We start from the raw sequence: 7,121 nt of genomic DNA on the forward strand, positions 1-7,121 counted from the left end.
GTGTGGGCCTAAGACCCCCATTCTAGCTGCCTGGAAGTCAGTCTTTGTCTAGCAGCCTTCAGATTAAGATGTCAAACCCTCAGCTCTGCCTGCACCATGCCTGCATGGATGATGCAATGCTTCTGCCTTGATGATAATGGAATAAACCTCTGAACCTGGAAGTCAGCCCAATTATGTGGTTTTGTATTATTTGTCAAAAAACCAAGAAGTTTGTGCATTTGTTTCTGGGTCTTTGATTTTATTCTGTTGATCAACCTATCTGTTTCTATAACAATACCCTGCTATTTTTATTATCTTTGCTCTGTAGTATAACTTGAGGTCAGGGATAGTGATACCTCCAGAAGTTTTATTTTTTTATTCAAGATTGTTTTAACTATCCTGTTTTTGTTGTTGTTGTTTGTTTGTTTTTAAATGAAGTTGAAAATTGTTCTTTCAAGTTCTGTAAGAGTTGTATTGGAATTTTGGTGGGATGGCATTGAATCTTTAGATTACTTTCACTAAGATGGCCATTTTTAAAATGTTAACCCTAGTGGACCATAAATATGGAAGACCTTACCAAGTTCTGATAACTTAATTGTTTTAAGAGTCTTGAAGTTCTTCTCATACAGGACTTTCACTTGCTTCTTCAAAGTTAGATCAAGGCATTTTAGGTTATCTGTGACTATTGTGAAGGGTACTGTTTCTCTAACTTTTTGGTCAGACCTAGTATCACTTGTCTACAAGAAGGCTACTGATTTCTTTGAGTTCATTTTGTATCCATCCTTTTTGCTTAAGATTTTTATCAGCTGCTAGTGTTCTCAGTTATAATTTGGAAGGTCTCTTACATTTACTATTATATCATCTACAAATATTGGTAATTTTGCATTATTTTCTAATTTGTATCCTTTTGATGACCTTTAGTTGTTTTATTGCTCTAGCCAGAACTTTAAGTATTATATGGAGGAGATGTGGGGAGAGCAGACAGCATTGCCTTGTCCCCAATTTTATTGGAAATGATTTAAGATTCTGTCCATTTAATTTGATGTTGGCTATATGCATGTTGTATATTGCCATTACTGTGTTTAGGTATGCCCCTTTTATCTCTGCTTTCCCCAAGAGTTTCATCATAAAGAGGTGTTGGATTGTGTCAAACACTTTTTTGGCATCAGGTGAGATGATTTTTTTTCTTTTAGTTTATTTATATGGTGGTTTATGTTAATGAATTTTCATATATTCACATACTCTTGCATCATTGGGATGAAGTCTACTTAATCATGGAAGATGATATCTTTGATGCATTCTTGGATTCAGTTTATGAGTATTTTATTGAGTATTTTTGCATCAATATTCATACAGAAAATTGAGCTGAAATTCTTTTTTTTTTTTTTTGAGACAATGTTTGGTTTAGATATCAGGGTGATTATGGCCTCATAGAATGAGTTTGGAAATATTCCTTCTCTTTTAATTTTGTGAAATAGCTTAAGGAGTATTGGCATTAGCCCTTCTTTGAAAGTTCTTTAAAATTCTGCTCTAAAATTATCATGTTCTGGGAAATTATTAATTTTTTGAGATATTTAATGACTGCTTCTATTTCCTTAGGTGTTAGAGAGCTACTCAGGTAGATATTTTGGTCTTGATTTAGCTTTGGTAATTGGTAGTTGTCTAGAAAGTCATTGATTTCATATAAATTTTACATATTTGTGAAGTATGACCTTTTAAAGTAATACTTTCTAACTCTTAAATTTTCTCAGTGTCCACATTTCCTGTTTCACTTCTGATTTTAATTTGGATATAGTTGCTCTGCCTTTTATTTAATTTGGCTAAGGGTTTGCCTATCTTGATAATTTTCACCAAGAACCATATCTTGCTTTTGTTGATTTCTTGTATTGTGCTCCTTTTTTCTAATTTATTGAATTCCTCTTTGAATTTAATTATTTTCTGCTGTTTACTCCTCCTGGGTGTGTTTGCTTTCTTTATTATTATTTTTGTTGTGTGTGCCCTCAGATGTACTTTCAATTTGTTAGCATGCAAACACTTCAACTTCTGAGGGCATACAGTGCGGTAATCTTTCATTTTCATTAAATTCTAGAAAGTCTTTAATTTCATTCTTTATGTCTTCCCTGACTCAGTCATCATTGAGTGGAGAGTTGTAGAGAGGTGTTCAGTTTTCATGAGTATGTGTGCTTTCTCTTGTTTCTGTTGTTGAACTTCTTGTTTAATCCATGGTGATCTGATAAGATACATGGGGTTACTTCAGTCTTCTTGTATCTGTTGAAGTTTGTTTTGACCAATTAAATGCTCAGTTTTGGAGAAGGTTCAGTGAGGTGCTGAGAACCAGGTATATTCTTTTGTGTTTGGGCGAAATATTCTATAATTATCTGTTAGGTCCAATTGAATTATAACCTCTGATAGTTTCTTTATTCCTCTGTTGTATTTCTGACTTGGTGGATCTGTCCATTGTTGATCATGAGGTATGTGTGTGTGTGTGTGTGTGTGTGTGTGTGTGTGTGTGTGTATGTGTGTGTGATTCTATGTGTGATTTAAATGTGAGTAATATTTCTTTTATGATGGGAGCCCTGCATTTAGGACATAGGTGTTCAGAATTGAGATGTTCTCTTGGTGCATTTTTTTCTTTGATGAGCATGAAATATTATTCTCTGTCTCATTTGATAGTGTTCAGGTAAACATCTATTTTATAAGATATTAGAATGGCTACTCCAACTTGATTCTTGGGCCATTTGCTTGAAAAACATTTTTCCAGCCCTTTATACTAAGAAATATCTTTGTTGCTGAAATTTGTTTCTTGTATACAGCAGAAGGATAGATTCTATTCAAGCATCCACTCTGTTAGTCTGAATTTTTTACTTGGACGAATTGAGTTTATTGATGTTGAAAGGTATTAATGACCAATGACTGTTACTTCCTAATATTTTAATATCAGTGCTGGCTAGTGGAGGAGTTTGAGGTGGGTCTGATTCTCTTCAACTGGTTTTAATGATGTGAAATTATTTACTTCTTTGGTTTTTTTTTTTTTTGTGAAGTAAGTCTTATTGGAATCCTTCTAGTCCATCTGTAGTGCTTGGTTACTGGAAAGATATTGTTTAATTTTGTTTTGTTATGGATTATTTTAGTTTCTCCATTTATGGTAATTGAAAGTTTTGCTGAGAATAGCAGTCTGGGCTGATATCTGTGGTCTCCAGGACTTCATCTCAAGCACTTCTAGATTTTAGAGTCTTAGTTGGGAAATTAGGTATAATTCACATAGGTCTATCTTTCTTGGCTCTTCTCCCTTGCACATTTTAAATTTTTTCTTTATTATGTATATATAGTGTTTTGATTATTATATGGCAGAAGGATTTTCTTTTCTGGTTGAATCATTTGGTGTTTGGTACCTTCTTGTACATTTACAGGCATACCATTTGTTAGGTTAAGGGAACCTTATTCTATGATTTAAACATGGCGCTTGGAATCTTCTCTTTCTTCTAAACACATTATTTTTAGATTTTGTCTTTTCATAGTGCCTCAAATTTCCTAGATGTTGTGTGTTAGGAACCTTTTAGATTTTTCATTTTTTTGAACAATATTTTGATGTCTTGTGTTGTATCTTCTATGCCTGAGATTCTCATTTTTATTTTCTGTATTCTGTTTAAATGCTTACATCTGTATTTCCTTTTCCTTTTACTACATTTTCCATCTTCATAATTGCCTCACTTGTGTTTTCTTTGTTGTTATATTTCTCTTTTAAGTCATGGGCAGTTTTATTCATAGGTTTCACCATTTTGATTGTATATTTTTATTGGAAATGTTATTTACATTTCAGATGTTATCAACTTACAAAATTTCACTCCCCTACCCAGGAACACCCATTCCATCCCCCCTTCTCCTGTTTCTATGAAGATGTGCCCCCACCAACTCTTACCTCCCTACCCTCGAATTCCCCCACACTGTGAGTCCAGCCTTCATGGGACCAAAGATTTCTCTCACCTATGCCCCAAAAGGCCATCCTCCCCTACATTTACAGCTGGAACCATAGGATCCTCCCTATGTGCTGCCAGGCTGGTGGTTTGGACCCTGGGAACACTGGTTGGTTGGTATTTTTCCTCTCCCATGGGGCCTCAAACCCTTTCAGCTCCTTCAGTCTTCTCTCTAACTCCTCCATTGGGAACCCCATGATCAGTTCAATGGTTAGCTGTGAGCATCCGCCTCTGTACATTTCAGCCTCTGGGAGATTTCTAAGGAGACAGCTATATCAGGCTCCTGTTAGCAGGCACTTCCTGACATCCACATCAGCATCTACCTTTGGTAACTTTACATGGGATGGATATCCAGGTAGAAGAATCTTCAGATGGTCCCTCCTTCAGTTTCTGTCTCACACTTTGTCTCCATATTTGTTTCTATGAGTATTTTGTTACTTTTTCTAAGAAGGACTGAAGCACCCACACTTTGGTCTTCCTTCTTCATGAGTTTCATGTGGTCTGTGAGTTGCATCTTGGGTATTGTGAGCTTCTGGACTAATGTCTAGTTATCAGTGCATGAATATCATGTGTGGGTTTTTGGTTTTTTTTTTTTTGTGATTGGGTTACCTCACTCAGGATGTTATTTTCTAGTTCCATCCATTTATCTAAGAATTTCTCAAATTCATTATTTTTAATAGCTGAGTAATACTCCATTGTGTAAATGGACCACATTTTTTGTATGCATTTCTCTGTTGAAGAACATCTGGGTTCTTTCCAGTTTCTGACTATTATAAATGAGACTTCTATGAACATATTGGAGCATATGTTTTTGTTATCTCATATGTATCTCATATGTTATAACATATGTATATGTTTTGGAACATCTTCTGTGTATATGCCCAGGAGTGCTATAGCTCGGTTCTCAGGTAATGCTATGTTTAATTTTCTGAGAAACTGCCAGACTGATTTCCAGAGTGATTGCACCAGCTTGTAATCCCACTAATAATGGAGGAGTATTCCACTTTCTCCACATTTTCACCACCATCTGCTATCATCTGAGATTTTGATCTTAGCTGTCAAGAACCATAATGGGACAAGCTATTAATTATCAGGTGATCATCCTAAAATGGCTTGCCTTGGATTATTATATGATCTGCAACAACTGAGTCCTTATTCAGCAAGGCTGTAAGGGACTTATTTTAGGAAAGATTCCTACTATTAATATGCTTTTCCTATTATTTATTATTATTTATTATTATTATTATTATTATTATTATTATTATTATTATTATTTTATACCAATATAATAATCACTAAGCAATAGCACACCCCATTGGAGCAGATCTTTGAAGATCCATGAAGATGTACTGTCTTGTGGTGATGCTATATAGACAAATAGGTGACTTCTTAAGTCTTAATGATGATCCTATAAGAATTCCTAAAATTAGAAAGGCTTCTTCCTTTCCTTTGGTGGCAACCATCATGTGAGCCAAGATGGGTGCATACAAATACATCCAGGAGCTATGGAGGAAGAAGCAGTCCGATGTGATGTGCTTTCTTCTGAGGGTCCACTGCTGGCAATACCACCAGCTCTCTGTGATGCACAGGGCTCCCCACCCCACCCTACCTGATAAAGTGTGAAGACTGGGATACAAGGTGAAGCAAGGTTATGTCATTTACAGGATTGTTGATCACGGTGGTGATCGCAAATGCCTGGTTCCTAAGGGTGTGACTTATGGCAAGCATGTCCACCATGGTGTTAACCAGCTGAAATTTGCCCAAAGCCTTTAGTCTGTTGCTGAGGAGAGAGCTGGGTGCCATTGTGGGGCTTTGAGAGTCCTGAATTCCTACTGGGTTGGTGAAGATTCCACATACAAAATTTTCGAGGTTATCCTCATTGATCCATTCCAAAAACCTATCAGAAATAATCCTGACAGCCAGTGGATAATCAAACCAGTCTACAAGCACAGAGAGATGTGTGGGCTGACATCTGCTGGCTGAAAGAGCCATGGCCTTGGAAAGGTCCACAAGTTCCTCCACACTGTTGGTGGTTCTTGCTGTGCAGCCTGGAGAAGGCACAATACTCTCTAGCTCCACCGTTACCACTAATACACATGATATTTGTACAATTCATAGCCAATAAACAATTTTAGAACAGTCAAAGAAAGAATTCCTAAAATTATATCAATGATTATTAAGCTCTTTTATAGTGGGACTGCTATTAGGTCTCTTTCTGATAGTCAAAACTGCAGTGAGAAGTCTGCCAGTCTCCCAAGTGTCTTCAGGTTATTACTCTTAGATAGTAACCAGACTTTCTCCTACTCAGAGCACATTCCAAGCACATTCATGCACATTCGTTGTAAAACAATTAACCGAAGCTTATTAAAAGGGAACTAGTGATTTATTATAGGTGCTGGGACAGACGATAAATTATTGCCTGGATTTATCTATACAAAACTTCACTAATTTCTTAGTTATAGTTTTAAACCTTCAGTGAACCTGTGGAGCTAGACAGGTGATGGATGTTTAGACAGATAATTACTCCTAATCAATATGCATGTAAACATTCTCTGTTGTAAACTTCTATTTCAATTTAAGTTTTTATTTTATTTTATTTTTATTTTTGGTGTGAATTTGTGATGAATTTTGTAACATGTGATCATGTACTCTGAAAGATATATAAGTACTGAAGACAAAGACAAAGGGAGAGTCATTCATCCCTTCCCTTTCTTTTCTGCTGCCTAGAATTATTTTCCTTATTTTTTTCTCTTTTTCCATTTAGGACCTTTCTACTTTTCCCCTTAGATAGCTTTATGAGGAAACTACTTACACTTAGTAATAAACTCTATAATAACATCTCTAAGTGTCTTTTACTTTCTGGGACCTCAGACTAGCAGGTATAATAAGAGCTCAGCAGTTCCTGCTGAGATAGAACAAAGGTCACATTGCCTAATCCTGTGCTGTTAAGCTACATGATTGAATCACCCAAGTCTTCAATTTTTTTGCCTTAGAAGAAAGTTTTAGGAATTTTTTAGAAGTTATCAACAGCATTTCAGTACAGGTCAGAGAGCCAGAAAGCCCTGAGACCCTCAGACTTTAAAACCATCACCAGAGTCCTATTTTGTGCACCGGCCACTACACTCTCAGGGCCAGGAGACTCCCAGAACTTAGACATTCTGACTGTTG

The 7,121-nt window shown here is 36.1% G+C and overlaps 1 pseudogene; it reads left to right on the forward strand.

The window, feature by feature from the left end:
* The first annotated feature begins 5,425 nt into the window (after nucleotides 1-5,425).
* On the forward strand, nucleotides 5,426-6,088 carry LOC143433825 (large ribosomal subunit protein eL15 pseudogene; annotated as a pseudogene).
* Nucleotides 6,089-7,121: the final 1,033 nt, after the last annotated feature.

This window comes from Arvicanthis niloticus, unplaced genomic scaffold (genome assembly GCF_011762505.2).
Source record: "Arvicanthis niloticus isolate mArvNil1 unplaced genomic scaffold, mArvNil1.pat.X pat_scaffold_193_arrow_ctg1, whole genome shotgun sequence".
NCBI classification, from domain to species: domain Eukaryota; kingdom Metazoa; phylum Chordata; class Mammalia; order Rodentia; family Muridae; genus Arvicanthis; species Arvicanthis niloticus.